Consider the following 19,605-nt stretch of genomic DNA (forward strand, 5'->3'; position numbering starts at 1 on the left):
ATGATAATGAACCTGATAGGGTTACATTGAACACGTGAATACTTTTTCATGTCTATGCAGAAATTGATCTTTTGCTCTTGTCATATGTGCAAGAAAGTCCAAGAAAACCCACATAATGAAATGCGAGTTGGAGTTATCACTGCCTTACTTCCAATAACTCACAAGCTAAGAGGATCTAACATTATTGGAAAACTCTTGGAAAGGGTAGACAGCAGGATTTATGTTGTGCATTGGCAAAGGCTGACAGTAATATTAAAGTAATGAGCTCCAGAGAGGTTATTGTTGGCCATAATGCAGTTACATCTCATGAAAAAGAAACTTGGCTTTCAGTTCTTGGCTACTGCACCGCACAGGCAGCTATGTGCACAGTGGGCAATGAGACGTGAGAACTATGTGTAGGAGGAGGGCAATCTGGCTTAACAGGGAGAAAGCCACAGTTTGCCTCTGTGTGGTGTTAGCAGCGGTTATAAACAACACTACGTGATCTGTCCACATGTACAGACTTCTAAGGATTTTTTGTTTCAAATATTGTACAAATGTGATTTTTGTAAAAAATGTAGAATCCATGGCACAAAGTGAATTTAAAAGGAAATTCGTCCACAGAGTGTCTGTAGTAAACTGCATTTTCTCCATTGTGTACAGCACTTTACACCCACAAAAGATGGCTCTATGTGCATTGTTCTGGTCTTTTTATGTTGCCACATCAAACTGATCGTAGCTTAGAGAACTTACAGATCCTCGGGAAATATACCTACTTATACCTGCTGTTCTACTTTTGCCATTTGATTCGTTTTATGCAATGCTAATAGATGAGCTTGTTGAGTAGAGACCCTCATCTAGAAGCTAAGAATACTGTAACAAAGCTCTGCAATTTCTTAACCGGACAACTCCAAGATTTTAGTCAATCAGTAATAAACTGTCATGCTTGTTTAATACGTGTAAAAATACATAATAATAACTGATATGCCAATAGCTTGCTGATTTGTTTTTTTCCTATTATGCAGTAATCCTTATTTCCTCCCCTGTACTGAAACATTTGTCTGGGAATAGGATACACAATTAGGGTAAGGCACCATGTTGAAGAAATGCAACGTTTTACAGCACCAGCAAAGTGAGAGAGATTTTATTAATCTCATCCACACATTGTGGGAGAAAAAGAGCTGCGAAAAAGCTGCCTTTTCAGAAACGTAGCATGTTAATTTCATCTGAATAATCATGAGTGTTTTCCCTATATATTCACTAGGGGAAGGAAAAACACAGCAAAAAACACAGCAAAACCTAATTGAAAAACACGGCAACCCATTTTCCATTTGTTTTTTTTCCCTGCAGCAGTTTTTAGCTGTATTTCGCTGAATGGGGCCTTAGCCTTACATGATTTAAAAAAGAAAAAAATGGTCTTTTCTGTAGCATAGCTCACCGCAGCCAAAAAGCACTATGGAAAAACCAAGGTGGAAACATACTGCTGTTTTTCCCACAACACTTTTCACAGACAGTCTGCAGAGTTCTCCACTGCTCACTTTCTGCTTCAATTATACCTATATGGAAACCACCAGCATTTCCATTGGTATAACTGACATGCAGCGATTTACAAAAACGCAACATTTTTGGAAATTGCTACATTTCCACTGCGGGTATTTTTTTGCAATGTATGGATGGTATTAGCCAGTATCCCATCCACTTTGCAGGTATTGTAAAATGCTACGTTTTTTGCCGTGACATTTACGCCATGTGGAGTATCAGCTATATAGTATATCGCTCCATTTTAATTACCTAATTTTATGTTTTTATTTTTATTTTTGTAGTGTAAAAATTATCATATTTTGCAACCCAGAAATCATCAGTAAGTATGCAACTTGCTGATGAAGAATCCTATGGCTTTTACTTTAAAATGTGTATGATGGTAGATTCATTATCTCATGGTTACTGTAATTGAATTTTGAACACAGAGATTTTGCATAGACCTATAAATATCTAATTTGTGGATGAGGTATTCATGTAATGGGCATTGTCGTCTAACAATGAATTGATGGCACTCATGGGCCCCCAAGCTCCCAAATTGTAATCTATGATGGAACCAATCTGTTCAGATCCTCGGCAGTGACACCACGGATGAGATGAAGCATTGAAAATCAATGGATTGAATGAATGATATTGTGAATCTAGCCAGTCAACCTCTTTAAGAAGATAATAACCTAATAAAGGCCCCTTTAAATCTACATCATCAGAATAACTGATCTATCAGTAGTAACATCATGGCAGGCGTAATAGGAGATTTGTTTTAAAAATTTGCAGATTAAATAAGATCTAAAAAAATAAGTGAAATAGCAAGAGCACAGTTATATAGTTCATACGGATGAAAAAATACATTTATCTCGCTCAGTCTATTATCCTGCAGTGTTGATCTACAGGACAAGTCTCCATAAGATAGAAGACAATTTTCCTCATCTTAGGCAAAAAAAAATAAAAAATCGGTAAAAATTGTTAAAGTGATGGAACAATGTTTTCATCATGAGCCTGTGTTCCTTTTGATGTACCCCATATTATTTGACTGGGCAGCGGCTGCCTGGTAATGTTTGCTACAGTTTAGTTTATTGCCAATTAAAATCCTAAGTCCTTGTCCATATCCATGTCAATTTAACTGTTTTCCAATTCAGTAAGTAATTTTGGCATGTATTTCTCTTACCATGTGGATAACCTTTCATTTCTGAGTATTAAAGTGAATCTACCTTTATTAAACTTCTACAAGCTCATTACAGATCACATTACAGTGATAAGCAACTTACCTCTGTACTGCTCTTGTTGCTTAAAGGGGCTCTATCATTGGGAAAAGTCATTTTTAACTAATCACATCCTTGCATGGCCTTTGGAAAGGCTATTCCACACCTACCTTTAGTATGTAGATTGCCTCAGTGGTTTTTGAATAAGTCAGTTTTTATTCATATGCTAATGAGCTTCCAGTCAGCACAGGAAGTTCCCAGCAGCCTCCTCTCTGCTATTCTCTCCTATGTGTGTGCAAACAGGAAGCCAAGTCATCAGCAGCAGCAGCCTGTGCTGTATACACTTATAGGAAACAATAGCACCGGGGGTGCATTATGCATCGTGCATCCAGTCTAATTAGCATATGAATAAAAACTGACTTATTCAGAAACCACTGAGGCAATTTACATACTAAAGGTAGGTGTGGAATAGCCTTTCTAAAGGCTATGCAAGGATGTTATTAGTTAAAAATGACTTTTCCCAATGATAGAGCCCCTTTAAGTAAAATGGGTGATGGGGAGGATAGACTCCATGAGGAGATGGTGGGAGTGCCAGATGGTAGTAGTGCCAGTGCATCAACTGCATTTTTATAGAACTTCAAAGCTGTTTTTCCTCCATATCTACTAATATATTATCTACTAATATGACATATATTATATTGGTATGATGTTTATCACTGTGATGTGCTCTGGCAGTTGAATATGTCTGAGAAAGGTGGTAGACTCCCTTGAAAGCCTAGCTGGGACTTCAGTCCAAGGATATACCTTCTAAAATAAATGCTTACTGACTGTAAACCATCACTTGTCAATTGAGACCCCACTTTATTGTGTTACCTCTTTCTATGTCTTTATAATAGTATACTGGGTAAGTCTAAATCACTTTTATCCTTTACAAAAAGTAGAAAAACAGTATGAAAGACAATATTTCAGTTATTTTGTAATCTACTATATCAGGCCCTGTAATAATAAAACCATGGATTTTATTGAGAAAACATCAAGTATAGTTTACTAGTAATTGCACCATAAATAAAGAAGTCGCGAAACATCTCGAGTGTCATTTATATTTAATGAAATCAAAGTGTGAAATGAATTGTTGAGTTTAGCTTCTCAATATACTCCTATAGGGAAATGTCATTAGAGGTTCTGCTCAGAGTGTCGGCATTTTAGTATATTGGAGCATATTTGCATTTAAGTTGTGTCATAAATTAAACCAAGCAATAACTAAGTACAAAATAAAACGATGGCATAGATGGGGCTTGTTCTTGTCTGTGATAAATGGAAGCTAAAGCATTACAATTGCAAATTATATACATCCAGATTTCTGAAAGTGACAAAAAGCATTAAACTTTCTAAGTTACAATAACAAATCAGTTTAATGTGTAATACTCAGAAAACCGCTTATCATGAGTTTTATGAAGAGAACATCAAAGAGAGTTAACTTTGGAAATACATATTATGTTTATGAAGTCATATACAATGCTTAGTGAGCCCCATCTTGTGAGAAATCTATACATGTACAGGGGCATAACTAAAGGCTTATGGGTACCAATGCAAAAGTTCATCTTGAGTCTGACTGCACAACTTCTGCATCAGCAATAACAGCGATCAGCTGCAACATGCCTCTGCACAAAAGCCCCCATCATTCCCAACTCGTCTTGGGTTACCCACATAGTAATGGTGTCACCTTTTGTGGTATAGCCTCCGCCCACAGAATCCTTTTTGCCATTAAAAGGTTCATATTCTCATTTTGACTGTGGAAGACTGTGTATCATAAATCTTCACACTCCAGTGCACCAGGGTAATAAATTTACGACTCTCAGACTCCCAGCCATCAAAGGAGAACAGAAAGTAAATCAAAGACATTTATCCAACCATAGTATGTTAGCAATGACATATAGGTCCACTGTCTTCTGGGCCCAGTCACAACTGCAACTACTGAGACCCCTATAGTTAAAGGCGTAACTTGAAGCTCCTGGTCCCCAGTGAAAAATTTGTAATGTAACCCCATTCCTACATTGTTCTATTTATAATAGTGGTATATTTTACGGGGCAGAAGGATCTTTGGGGCTCCCCCAGGGGCTGTTATAGACTGCTACCATTGCATTCCTGATAGCTACACCCCAGGAAATTAGTAGTGATGCCAGTGCTGATCTGCCCCTTAAAGGCTCTTGGGCCTGGGTGTGACTGCACCCTCTGTACCTACTAAAGTTACTCCTCTGCCTATAGTTATGCCAGAGAATACATGTAATCTAATTTGATAGAAGGACTTTATAAAGAAAAAAACATAGTATATGGCCTCATACACAGAGCATACCCTGTTTCCCCGAAAATAAGACAGTTTCTTATATTAAATTATCTAACGAAATATATGACCTTTCTTATTTTGGAGGATGTCTTAAGCAGTGGCTGGAGCGGGGAACAATCGGCAGTCATGCTGATGCTTCCTTAGCGGAGCGCCGGCATGACTGCCGGTTGTATGTGATCCAGAAGGTGAAGGGGGGGTGTCTTATTTTCGGGGAAACAGGGTAGTCATGTGCAAAAGGTTTTATGAAGTTCCTGTGGCCTCATATTACAAATCTGTAGACACTGTGTATTGCCAATTGGTTTTCTGTACCATGCCATGTTAAAGGACTATTCTCATCTTGAAGCAATGCTTCTAAAGGAGAATAGATCTGTACTAAATTTAGAGAATACTAGAGAGTAGCTGTACACGTTACTAGTGATGTTAATACATCAATTAAAATAGAGTATTGGTTAAATGTAGGCATGGTCCAAGCCAATTTACATAAACTAAATATTAACAATTCTCCATGACCAGGTTGGCACCCAAGAGTTCTTAGTAGACTAGGTTCCGTCGCTGTTTATAATTTTTAGGGATTCTCTAATGACTGGTACAGCGCAACAGGACTGGCAAAAGCAAATGTGGTACCTATTATCAAAAAGACACTAGGCCTCCCATAGGTAATTACACACTGGTAAAGCTTAATGCCAATTGTGGGGAAATTGAGGGATTCTTTCAGTACTGAAAAAAAAGTTAATAAGAAAAAAAAAAGTTTAAAATATTAAAAAAATAATAATAATTAGGAAAAACAAAAACATTTCTCCCCAGGAAATTGTGTCAAAAAATGAAAAAATAGAACACATAATTAGAAAGCAGATATTTGTAATGGCTTGAACTATACTAACATCATAAGTAATTTATAAGACACAAGCCAAAATTGAATTTCTTTTGTTCACATGTCTCCATTGATGGAAAAAAAAAACAAAAAGTTGTGGCTGTTCAAATATGGAACCACAGTTGATTTTTAAATTTCTTTTTCAATGCAAAAAACCTTTATACATATTTGGAATTACTAGAATTGAATTGACCCAAAGATTATAGGTAACATAGTATTTATGCTGCATGGTGAACAGGGCAAAAAAAGTTATAGCTCTTGGAAGGCAAAGATGAAAAAAATTGGACATCAAGGCCTAAAAAGCCTAGTCATTAAGCTGAAAACAGGCAGACCAAGCTTTCTTTTAGACCTCATGTTGTGGAAACCCAGCTTTTTTGTTGCAGATGTTGCTATAGAATGGCTACAGATGGAATGGGAAATATATAGGAAGATTTAATGCTTCTACCTTCTGCTCAATACCCTACTGGCTTTGGCTCATAAAAAAAACCCCAAACCCCAGCAAAATCTGCAGCAAAAAACTGTGTTTTCGCAACATGGGGCCTCAGCCTTAACCTGTTCCTAGGTTTTGTCTCAAATACCTACTCAAATATTTAAGGCAAAAAGTTGACATTTAGGGCCTGTTTACATTTGCATAATTTGAAGTAGGTCCTGAAGATGTCACTTGTCATTGTTTATTTCATAGGACCTTTTGTTGCTGCATTTCTGAGATAATTTGATAATGTGGGTGATAATTTTAAGCCATTTGCATAATCCTTAGTGGTCTTCCTGGCACTATAGCTTCTTCTCACTCTACGGAAAAAAAGAAAAAAGGATTATATAGGATTACCGTATTTTTCGGACTATAAGACGCACTTTTTTTCCTCCCAATATGGGAGGAAAATGTGTGTGCGTCTTATAGTCCGAATGTAGCGTGCGCAGCGTCTGTGTCCTGTCTATGAGAATCAAAAGGAGAGCAGCACGGTGCCTGCCTGGTCTGCCCCTCCTTCCCTGTCTGTGTCGCGTCATTGCAGGAGCGAGATATGAGAGGCAGGGAAGTAGGGGCGGGCCAGACAGGTGAAGGAAGCGTGGTTTCAAGCTTGCCGAGAAAACCACGCCTCCTTCTCCCGTCTGGCCCGCCCCTCCTTCACTGCCTCTCAGATCTGGCTCCTGCAATGAAGCCACACAGACAGGGAAGGAGGGGCGGGCCAAATGGGAGGAGGAGGCGTGGTTTTTTCGGCAAGCTTGAAACCACGCCTCCTTCACCCATCTGGCCCGCCCCTACTTCCCTGCCTGTGTGGCTTCATTGCAGGAGCATGATCTGAGAGGCAGTGAAGGAGGGACGAGCCAGATGGGTGAAAGAGGCGTGTTTTCAAGTTTGCTTAGAAAACCACACCTCCTTCACCCGTCTGGCCCGCCCCTTTTTCTCTTCTTGCATAGCTTCACTGCAGGGTGTCTCTTTCCATCCATGGATGAGATTATATATATATATATATATATATATATATATATATATATATATATTCAAATCACCCCCATATCCCTAGATTACATAAAACAAAAACATTACTGTTGAAACACATACACATTTGGTATCCCTGTGTCTGAAAGCCCCTGGTTCTATTTACATTGGTGAAATATTATATTATTAGGTTATTAAATATTTTACCAATTTTTTTTGCTTAAAATTTTTTTTCCCTATTTTCCTCCTCTAAAACCTTAGTGCGTCTTATAGTCCGAAAAATACGGTACTGAACTTACAAAAATATTAAATTCACAATGTGATGTCTGTGAGCAATATACCTCTGTGAGACAGAAACTTTGATTTTGAGCCCCATTGGGAACATAAACTAGTTATGTAATGTTATACAGATTATATTCTAGGAACAATAGTACTGGTGGAAAAAATATAATATTGTTGCAGTTTAACTTAAACTTACTTTTTGTTTAATGTACTTCAGTCCTCCAGTTGTACAAGAGCTTAAGCTTCTAAATACCTTACAGTTATAGTGAACTTAGTTCACCTTTTGTGTTTTGTAGAAATCCAGTGCATATGAGAAATACATTTATATGCTCTGGTTGACCCCATAGGAGTCTGCAAACTTTCTTCAGTTATGTTTTTCACTTTTCTGATAAAAGAAAAAAAAAAATTGTATGCAGGAGTTTTTTTTTCCATTTCAAGAATAAATAAATATGATGGAACAAAGTTATTTCATGTTTCTTTTTTTTTATATTAGAGTGAATGGAGGTGAAGGGGACTCCATCTGCACTCATAATTCTTCTACTGTTAATGTCAGTTGCTCATATCCTATGACAGATTATAACATTGAACATTCATAACTGTAGTGTGAACATTCTCCAACACATAATAAGGTCGGAGACAAATGTTGAGTAATTCAGGAATGGACTGAGCAACATGGAGAAGTATAAATCATTCCTTTATATTTCCTATTCCTTTTGACTCCACATCTGGCTTTGACTCAACCCCCCCCCCCCCCTCCCAAAAAACAAAAGAAACAAACAAAATAAACAACATGCATACGCCTAAAAAAAACAACAAATAGTCGATGGGGTTGATATATTATTAATAGTTTTTTGTTTGTGATTCATTTATAATGCAGCATTTTTCTATTGACTTTCACATAATATTTTTTTTAATATTAACATAGAACACGGGTGCAGTTTATATTGTGAATAGGTGCCCACCAAATTTATTAGATGTGCAGTCACTAGATTTTTGCACAAGTACACTTTACTTCTAACTTGGCTTTAAAAATGCACCATAAATCCTTAGTGAACTCTGGTGCCCTACCCCATAGAGAATAGTGAGACTTTCACAAACCAGAGAGAGCTAAAACTGTCACAAAAAGCAATATTAGAAGATAAAAACAAATCAGAAAAGTCACTTAAAAAATAGATTGACCCCAAAGTGTGTCTTCAGCCTAAAAGTTGTGCACAGCATAAAGACCAGATTTTTGACAAAAAGCAAATAGGAATTGGGGTGTATTTAGCCCCAAAGTGTTTTACTTCCATTGTATCAATTTTATACAGTACAGCTTCAGATTACTGTACAGTGCCTTGTCCCAAGAGTACAATTCTCAGTGTGGAGATTGTCAGAGAAAGCATGTGGTAGATCCTATACAAGCAAATCTGTCCATGTGGTATATCATATTTTATATCTGCCCCATAAAACCCCAAGGATATTGTGCCAACATGCCAGCAATATTACCTAGCATACTGTGAACAAAACCTCGGTCCACTTTCAATTGGCAGTATTTTAGTTAGTATCGTGTATCAGTATTTATAAGCCAAGCAATCTAAGTAAAAGTTTTTCCACTAACGTTTTACCCTCCTGGCTTTGACTTGCACATACTGATGCAAAATACTGAACAAGTGAAAGTGAACTAGAAAGCCACTGATGTAAATGACTTTTCTAGTATAACCCTGCAGAGATAAACCAGTAATGGACTGTAAAAGAAACGGTAGATAAATAATAAAAGTGTATGATAGTAGAGAAAACAGAATTGAAATACTACAGGAGCCCTTATTGATGTACGGATAGGTGTAGATATTAGATTAATTCTGAAGGACGGTTGTTTAACACGTGTGAGTGCTTGACGGTGTTCACCCTGAATATTTAGTGTCATTTTTTAGATTGTGCTACCACAGCTTCATGTGAAGTATTAGAGAACTGGCCAAGCATGTGAAGATGTGTGTTCTGTTCAGTGTTTCCAAATTAGTATGGATGAATCGCTAAACCACATTTTCATGGATGAGATGCCATGGCTAAAATATAGCCAGCAACATGTAGTATAAATATAAGTATTTTATCTTTTTAATTCAATGCGATTTTAAGAACTTATTCAGACTAAAATATATTTGCTACATCTAAACAGTGACAATGTTGATCTCTAAAATTCCAGCACTCAATTAAAGAGGACCTGTCACAATGTACAAAGTACTAAATGTGATACATCATTGGATTGCTTGCTTGTCCCTGGACAATTTCATGTTTTTTTTTTTAATAGATATGATCCTATTTTAAAAAGAAAACACTTAATTATTTATTTTGCTTATTTATATAGTGCCATCATGTTCCTCTGCGCTTTTACAGAGGTATTATCAACACTGTCCCAAGTAGGGCTCGCAATCTAAATTCACTATAATATCTTTGGAGTGTGGGAAGAAACCCACGCAAGTATGGAGGAGGGGGATGCAAACTCCTTACAGATCTTGTCCTTGGCTGGATTCAAACTCTTGCAAAGCATCAGTGCTATCCACTGAGCCATCATGCCCCCTCAAGTTTTCCACCATCTTTTTTTTACTGATCACTGCTAGAGATGAGCGAACACTGTTCGGATCAGCCGATCCGAACAGCACGCACCCATAGAAATGAATGGAAGCACCCGACACGGCAACCGGCCGCCGGCAAAGTGTACGTGCCAGGTGCTTCCATTCATTTCTATGGGTGCGTGCTGTTCGGATCGGCTGATCTGAACAGTGTTCGCTCATCTCTAACCACCGCCATCTGTAATGTCATAGGAAGGCGGTAATTGGTTGCCATGACAGCCTATTGAAGGATCCCAGGCTTGTCATTGCCATGGGCCATAGTCAGCATGAAATAGAAGAGAATGGATTTGGATAATGTATTTTGAATAAAAAGTTATCAGACCTTCCCCCAAATGGTATCATCTCTCCCCACATAAAAAGGCACCAAACCCAGCTCCATACTTTTAAATATGAGGAATTTACAGGTGTCTGAACATGGCAACACAAATTTTTTTTCTATTTTGCAAAGTTTTTTTTTTGTTTGTTTTTTTAAAACGGTATCAAAACATTACAAATAACAAAACTTGCTTGACCGCGGCATCCAGGGGGTTAAAACCTGTGATCGGAGCTGTGCTCAGACCGGGGGTTATGGAGCAGGGTGTTAGCTGTCAGTTACCGCTAACACCCGCTCCCGATGCTGTGGGTGGTCGCGAAGGAGTTAAAGGTCTGTGCCATCACAGGGCTGGATGACTGCTGATTGGCTCAACTCATGGCATTGTGAGTGATCCTGCATTCCCAGAGTTCCTTGCCCCATATCTTAACATGCGCAGCAGCCATTTTAGGAAAAAAATGTGATTCGTTACCTTAAAGCATGAGGACATCCAGATCCAATGGCAATTGAATATTTCCTGAAATTTGAATTGAATTCCACTTTGCCAGTTTCGATTTGCTCACCTCTAATCAATACTATATAACTTTGGTGTCTCCATGATCATACTGACACACAGAATACAGGTGACAATTCCACCTCATTCTGAATTTTTTTTTCCAGCTTTCCAGTACATTGTACAGGATATTGAATGGTGCCATTACAAAGTACAATTGGTCCCAAAAACAATAAGCCATCATGTCACTCTGTGGACTGAAAAAAAAATTGTAAGGTGGCAAGGAAAAAACAGACACTCGAAAGCGTAAATTTTCTCAGCCTTTAAGGAATGAATATACTGCACATTTCGAGTGTACATAAAGTATAGAATGTTTATGTGCCTTATATACTGGATACACAGAGATGAGCCTAACTATTGTGGTAGTATACATAGCAGCTTCTATGGGGTCCAACAACTAAAGAGGTCCATGTCCACTGAAACCTAAGACGCCTCTATTACTTTACTGGAACATCATAATGGCTGCATGTGACATCATTATAATTACTTTCTTTATTTGCTATAAACCTTTTGGGTATGCTTTATCCCTGTACTTTGGCATCACTGTATACAGTCTCTAGGACATCACTATGCATATTATCTCTGTGCTGTGATATCATTGTGTTTATTATCCCTGTACTGTGACATCACTGGGTATATTAACCCATCAGTGAGTTCATTACTCCAGTACCGTGACATCACTGTGTATATTATCTCAGTACTTTATATTGTCTAGTCCAAGTCTATACCACCTGTTAGTAGGCTTACTTTGCAAACAAAATTTCCGTCAGTTCTGGAACACATTGTGCCATATTAATGCCTGCAGCTTTTCATTTAAATGTCAACCCTTTCCCACTAAACCCTACCTCCTTGTCGGACAAAAAAAGCATGTAAGGGCAGGTTCACACCAGCGCTGATCTCCGTTATGCAGGTTTTCGTTTTCTTTTGGCAGAAAACGGAAACCCGGCATTCAGTGTCCGCCGGTGAGCGTCTTCTGCTCTATGTGGCAAAACAGTTTTTTTTTGTTTTTTTTTTAACCGGACACAAAGTCCTGGTCTGGTAAAAAAACAAACAAACAAAAAAAAAAACGGTTTGACTGCGGAGAGGCAGAAGAGAAGGTTTGAAAACTGCCTGTCGTTTTCAGGCTATGATGAAGGGGCAGCGTTAACGCCCCGAAACGCGTCGCCAGACGTTCTCTGTATTTTTTCTCTGCCATCGTCCGAGTTGCATTGAATTTTATGGAAGGTGATATGTTTTTTTCACAAATAAAAGCTAAGTTTTATTCAAAAGGAATTTCGATGCTGGATTATTCTATTTTGGACGTTTGTGTCGGTTTTCATCTCCTGTCTAGTTTCTCGGACAGGAAACGGAGACTTGCAAAACAGAGATCGGCCGCTGGTGTGAACCCGCCCTATGAGTAGGTTCACACTACTGTAACATCACTGTGTCCATTATCTGTACTGTAAGGAGACTTGAACTTGCTTAGGGTGGTCATGGTCCAATACAAGTTTTGCTATGGTGCCTCATGGTTATGCCCCTGCACAAAGTTATCAGCTGTGTATTGTAATGATCAGGTTTACATCTCAGCAAAGTAATAGAAATACATCTGTTTATTGTAATCATTGAATAGAAACCATCATTGTTCAGTATCTGTGCATATAAGGTCCTATGCACAGGACAGTTCTGTTTTTCACAAACCTAATATCCGTGAAAGATGGTCATGTCGGTCCATTTTAGACTTTAATCGTATATTTGATGGAAAACACAGATGTTTTAAAATCCACAAAATTCTATAGGTATATTCATTTAATTTTGTATCCATCAAAACGGACAAATAAAACATGTTTGTTTTAGTCATGATCAGATAAAACATATGTATATATCCATTTATTCTCATTGTTTTTAAAATTGACATATGACAACTGTTCAAAAACAGTCTGTCACATGGCCGTCATGTACTGTAAACATTCACTGTGCACACTACATTCAAGAGAATTTTCCAGTGTATACTCCAGATGGATGCCTCCCACATATTCCACTATATAGGCATACAGTGGCATACATTGCCTAGAGGCTTCTATGTAAAGGGGGCTTTCAGTGGGTACAGCAACATTGTATACTTCACTATTCCATACAGCAAGTAAGAGTTATACCAATCTATATTGGCCAGATAGTCTGTATGCTCTTTTGGCCTTCATCATTTGAAAGGGGCTGTATACATACTGTACGTTTGACCCAGGCACTGGAATATTTACAGGCACATGCATCAAATATACACGGTGGTATATATTCTCCATGAATCAATACTGGTCTTGTGATGAAAACACAAGTACAGGACGGCTGCAGTTACACTGTTTATCAGAGCTGTGCCTCATATTGACCCCTGCAACTCCACGTACATTACCAGGCTGGGTTTCTCATCCTATTGAGTACATGAAGTGGAGATCTTAAAATCTATGAATAATTAATACAGAAAGTATAGTTTTGTTTTTCAAGAAAAAAATATTTCATTAAGTGAATGCCAAAAAATGTTGCATACATTTGCTATTGACTTTAATATAAAAAAATATATATTATAAGATAATTAAGGGAGTTGTCCAAAACTCCGTGGCTTGGCTGTGGTGGTAACTAGAGATGAGCGAGTAGTATTCGATCAAGTAGGTATTCGATCGAATACTACGGTATTCGATCGAATACTATGGTATTCTAAATACTCGTACTCGATCGAGTACCACTTGCTATTCGAATGGAAAAGTTCGATGCAGAACCAGCATTGATTGGCCGAATGCTATACAGTCGGCCAATCAACGCTGGTTCTTCTCCTACCTTTAGAAGTCTTCTCCCTACAGCGTCCCTGCGGCGTTTTCCGGCTCTGAATTCACTCTGCCAGGCATCGGGCCTGGGCAGAGCCGACTGCGCATGCCCGCTTGTAGTGCGGGCATGCGCAGTAGGCTCTGCCCAGGCCCGATGCCTGGCAGAGTGAATTCAGAGCCGAAAGATGCCGCAGGGACACTGCACGGAGAAGACTTCTCGGAGGATCCAGCCCGACCCTGCACTCGTGGACTTGGTAAGTATAATTTGATCGAATGTTGCCTACCCCTTAAACGAGCATTTTCCCCCCATAGACTATAATAGGGTTCAATATACGATTCGAGTAGTCGAATATTGAGGAGCTACTCGAAATGAATATCGAATCTCGAACATTTTACTGTTCGCTCATCTCTAGTGGAAACATTTCAGCAAAAGTGCAGAGTTTTGGGAAAAAAAACACAATTTGTTTCCTTAGTCTAACACTGTTGTTAGTAAATGATGTGGTGTTGGTCTGACTAGTGTAGGCTTCTGAATAGCACTGGTACAGGGAATGTTGTAATACTCTATTAGAGGAAACTATGTAAAAATATGAAGCCATATACTATACTCAACACAATAAAGTATAGCAGTAATAAAAAACTGTGAGTATACATATATTTATTGTTTTCTTTATTTTAAAAATTATATATATATATATATATATATATATTTAACTATATTTTATAATATATAGTTAAAATAAAGAAAACAAGTTAGAAAACTGTATAAGATAGACTATATATAACTAGAGATGAGCGAACAGTGTTCTATCGAACTCATGTTCGATCGGATATTAGGCTGTTCGGCATGTTCGAATCGAATCGAACACCGCGTGGTAAAGTGCGCCATTACTCGATTCCCCTCCCACCTTCCCTGGCGCCTTTTTTGCTCCAATAACAGCACAGGGTAGGTGGGACAGGAACTACGACACCGGTGACGTTGAAAAAAGTAGGCAAAACCCATTGGCTGCCGAAAACATGTGACCTCTAATTTAAAAGAACAGCGCCGCCCAGCTTCGCGTCATTCTGAGCTTGCAATTCACCGAGGACGGAGGTTTCCGTCCAGTTAGCTAGGGGTTAGATTCTGGGTAGGCAGGGACAGGCTAGGATAGGAAGGAGAAGACAACCAACAGCTCTTATAAGAGCTAAATTCCAGGGAGAAGCTTGTCAGTGTAACGTGGCACTGACGGGCTCAATCGCCGCAACCCAGCTTTCCCAGGATCCTGAATGGAATACACTGTCAGTGTATTCCCGTATACCCGATATATACCCCCGATACCCGTTCCAACGGTGTGCCCCCCCACCTTCACCCCAGAAATACCCTGCAAGTCCCCTAACAATAGGATTGGGGCTATATACACCCACTATTTTTGCTACTGCCATATAGTGCCATTGTCTCACTGGGAATTCAAAGAATATATTGGGCTTACATATAACTTCAATTCCAGGGAGAAGCTTGTCAGTGTAACGTGGCACTGACGGGCTCAATCGCCGCAACCCAGCTTTCCCAGGATCCTGAATGGAACACACTGACAGTGTATTCCCGTATACCCCATATATACACCCCAAATCCCCGTTCCAACGGTGTGCCCCCCCACCTTCACCTCAGAAATACCCTGCAAGTCCCCTAGCAATAGAATTGGGGCTATATACACCCACAATTTTTGCTACTGGTATATAGTGCCATTGTCTGACTGGGAATTCAAAGAATATATGGGGGTTACGTGCACCCACAATTTTTAATACTGGTATACAGTGCCATTGTCTGACTGGGAATTCAAAGAATATATGGGGGTTATGTGCACCCACAATTTTTAATACTGGTATACAGTGCCATTGTCTCACTGGGAATTCAAAGAATATATTGGGGTTATGTGCACCCACAATTTTTACTACTGGTATATAGTGCCATTGTCTGACTGGGAATTCAAAGAATATATGGGGGTTATGTGCACCCACAATTTTTAATACTGGTATACAGTGCCATTGTCTGACTGGGAATTCAAAGAATATATGGGGGTTATGTGCACCCACAATTTTTAATACTGGTATACAGTGCCATTGTCTGACTGGGAATTCAAAGAATATATTGGGGTTATGTGCACCCACAATTTTTACTACTGGTATACAGTGCCATTGTCTGACTGGGAATTCAAAGAATATATGGGGGTTATGTGCACCCACAATTTTTAATACTGGTATATAGTGCCATTGTCTGACTGGAAATTCAAAGAATATATGGGGGTTACGTGCACCCACAATTTTTGCTACTGCTATACAGTTCCATTGTCTCACTGGGAATTCAAAGAATATATGGGGGTTATGTGCACCCACAATTTTTAATACTGGTATACAGTGCCATTGTCTGACTGGGAATTCAAAGAATATATGGGGGTTATGTGCACCCACAATTTTTACTACTGGTATACAGTGCCATTGTCTGACTGGGAATTCAAAGAATATATGGGGGTTATGTGCACCCACAATTTTTAATACTGGTATATAGTGCCATTGTCTGACTGGGAATTCAAAGAATATATGGGGGTTATGTGCACCCACAATTTTTAATACTGGTATACAGTGCCATTGTCTGACTGGGAATTCAAAGAATATATTGGGGTGACGTGCACCCACAATTTTTGCTACTGCTATACAGTGCCATTGTCTCACTGGGAATTCAAAGAATATATGGGGGTTATGTGCACCCACAATTTTTAATACTGGTATACAGTGCCATTGTCTGACTGGGAATTCAAAGAATATATGGGGGTTACGTGCACCCACAATTTTTAATACTGCTATACAGTTCCATTGTCTCACTGGGAATTCAAAGAATATATTGGGGTTATGTGCACCCACAATTTTTACTACTGGTATATAGTGCCATTGTCTGACTGGGAATTCAAAGAATATATGGGGGTTATGTGCACCCACAATTTTTAATACTGGTATACAGTGCCATTGTCTGACTGGGAATTCAAAGAATATATGGGGGTTATGTGCACCCACAATTTTTAATACTGGTATACAGTGCCATTGTCTGACTGGGAATTCAAAGAATATATTGGGGTTATGTGCACCCACAATTTTTACTACTGGTATACAGTGCCATTGTCTGACTGGGAATTCAAAGAATATATGGGGGTTATGTGCACCCACAATTTTTAATACTGGTATACAGTGCCATTGTCTGACTGGGAATTCAAAGAATATATGGGGGTTATGTGCACCCACAATTTTTAATACTGGTATACAGTGCCATTGTCTGACTGGGAATTCAAAGAATATATTGGGGTTATGTGCACCCACAATTTTTACTACTGGTATACAGTGCCATTGTCTGACTGGGAATTCAAAGAATATATGGGGGTTATGTGCACCCACAATTTTTAATACTGGTATATAGTGCCATTGTCTGACTGGAAATTCAAAGAATATATGGGGGTTACGTGCACCCACAATTTTTGCTACTGCTATACAGTTCCATTGTCTCACTGGGAATTCAAAGAATATATGGGGGTTATGTGCACCCACAATTTTTAATACTGGTATATAGTGCCATTGTCTGACTGGGAATTCAAAGAATATATGGGGGTTACGTGCACCCACAATTTTTGCTACTGCTATACAGTTCCATTGTCTCACTGGGAATTCAAAGAATATATGGGGGTTATGTGCACCCACAATTTTTAATACTGGTATACAGTGCCATTGTCTGACTGGGAATTCAAAGAATATATGGGGGTTATGTGCACCCACAATTTTTAATACTGGTATATAGTGCCATTGTCTGACTGGGAATTCAAAGAATATATGGGGGTTACGTGCACCCACAATTTTTGCTACTGCTATACAGTTCCATTGTCTCACTGGGAATTCAAGAATATATGGGGGTTATGTGCACCCACAATTTTTAATACTGGTATACAGTGCCATTGTCTGACTGGGAATTCAAAGAATATATGGGGGTTATGTGCACCCACAATTTTTAATACTGGTATATAGTGCCATTGTCTGACTGGAAATTCAAAGAATATATGGGGGTTACGTGCACCCACAATTTTTGCTACTGCTATACAGTTCCATTGTCTCACTGGGAATTCAAAGAATATATGGGGGTTATGTGCACCCACAATTTTTAATACTGGTATATAGTGCCATTGTCTGACTGGGAATTCAAAGAATATATGGGGGTTATGTGCACCCACAGTTTTTGCTACTGCTATACAGTTCCATTGTCTGACTGGGAATTCAAAGAATATATGGGGGTTATGTGCACCCACAATTTTTAATACTGGTATATAGTGCCATTGTCTGACTGGGAATTCAAAGAATATATGGGGGTTATGTGCACCCACAATTTTTACTACTGGTATACAGTGCCATTGTCTGACTGGGAATTCAAAGAATATATGGGGGTTATGTGCACCCACAATTTTTACTACTGGTATACAGTGCCATTGTCTGACTGGGAATTCAAAGAATATATGGGGGTTATGTGCACCCACAATTTTTACTACTGGTATACAGTGCCATTGTCTGACTGGGAATTCAAAGAATATATGGGGGTTATGTGCACCCACAATTTTTAATACTGGTATACAGTGCCATTGTCTGACTGGGAATTCAAAGAATATATGGGGGTTATGTGCACCCACAATTTTTACTACTGGTATACAGTGCCATTGTCTGACTGGGAATTCAAAGAATATATGGGGGTTATGTGCACCCACAATTTTTAATACTGGTATACAGTGCCATTGTCTGACTGGGAATTCAAAGAATATATGGGGGTTATGTGCACCCACAATTTTTAATACTGGTATACAGTGCCATTGTCTGACTGGGAATTCAAAGAATATATTGGGGTTATGTGCACCCACAATTTTTACTACTGGTATACAGTGCCATTGTCTGACTGGGAATTCAAAGAATATATGGGGGTTACGTGCACCCACAATTTTTAATACTGTTATACAGTTCCATTGTCTCACTGGGAATTCAAAGAATATATGGGGGTTATGTGCACCCACAATTTTTAATACTGGTATACAGTGCCATTGTCTCACTGGGAATTCCACAAATAATTTGGGGATTCATTCACCCTACATCTCAGGCTCTTGCCATATTCACCCAGGTTGTCAGTGCTGCACCAGCTCGTTCCCAGACAGCTCGGCCCGAAAAACACGTTACCTATATAGAGGATTTGGACAATGAAGACAACATGTTCTAAATCTAATGTCTGCACCTTCTCCAGAATTAAAATAAAGGCAGCGTTTAACTTTCAAATAGCACTGCACAAAGGAAGAGCTTATCAGCTTGTCTCATGACATGCTACTGAAAAGTTTCATTTGTGTATCTTAATGTAAATATAGTTGTATAAGCTTTTTGGGTTTTAGGCACTGCCAAGTTATTTATTACCACCCGCTCCCTTATAATGATGATGACGCCAAAGTCACTGTGGGTGTTCAGAGCTCACAGCTTTGGGTGACATTTGTCTTGCTCTCTGTCGGTACCAGCTGTCTTTTTGGATACCGTAAAGTTATGTTGACTTTATTAACAGCTATAGAAGCTTTAGCCAGGTTGTGACGGTGTGTAACCCTAACAACACTAAGTGGGATACACATTAATAGTCAGTCTATGTACGCTAAACGTA

The 19,605-nt window shown here is 38.8% G+C and overlaps 1 protein-coding gene across 1 annotated transcript in view; it reads left to right on the plus strand.

The window, feature by feature from the left end:
* Window positions 1-19,605, plus strand: part of UNC13C (unc-13 homolog C) — a 482,392-nt gene that overhangs the window by 178,627 nt on the left and 284,160 nt on the right. The window lies entirely within an intron of this gene.

This window comes from Leptodactylus fuscus, chromosome 5 (assembly GCF_031893055.1).
Source record: "Leptodactylus fuscus isolate aLepFus1 chromosome 5, aLepFus1.hap2, whole genome shotgun sequence".
Taxonomy (NCBI): Eukaryota; Metazoa; Chordata; class Amphibia; order Anura; family Leptodactylidae; genus Leptodactylus; species Leptodactylus fuscus.